Source organism: Phytophthora parasitica, assembly GCF_000247585.1.
Source record: "Phytophthora parasitica INRA-310 unplaced genomic scaffold supercont2.16, whole genome shotgun sequence".
NCBI lineage: Eukaryota > Oomycota > Peronosporomycetes > Peronosporales > Peronosporaceae > Phytophthora > Phytophthora nicotianae.
Genome location: NW_008649002.1, coordinates 992,623 through 993,124, shown reverse-complemented (window position 1 = coordinate 993,124; position 502 = coordinate 992,623).

Sequence of the window (502 nt, the reverse complement as noted above, 5' to 3'; positions counted from 1 at the left end):
TGCTTCATGCCTCAGGTATGGAGGCGTGATCGGAAGCCGGCTAGAATGAAAATGACGCAGCCAAGCCACCGCGCCATAACTAGATACTATTGTACCACACACATACGTAACCTATCTTGCTCCTTTGCCGAATGATTTTCGAAACCGGGTAATAGTAACACTAACACGAGGACGATGAGTTTGTTTTCATGGTTTTCAAGAGGTTAACCAAACATCTGCACAAACCACGCTACATATTCTGCCCTTCGCATTTGGTTACCGATGTAGTTGGTAGTTTTTACGATTATACATATGAATCCGCGCGTTAGTGCACAAATTTCACCTCTTGCAGTTTGCGTACGCTTCCTGGACAAGCACACTCCCTCCTTCATTGGTGTCGCTTGCTGCGCATTGTCACTGGCTTGTTCGCCGTTGCCATTTCAACATCGTTCTCGATGGCACACGGAAATAATAGCGACTTGCGGGTAGCAGATTGCGGCGAGCCCTCTGCAGATAGTTTTTG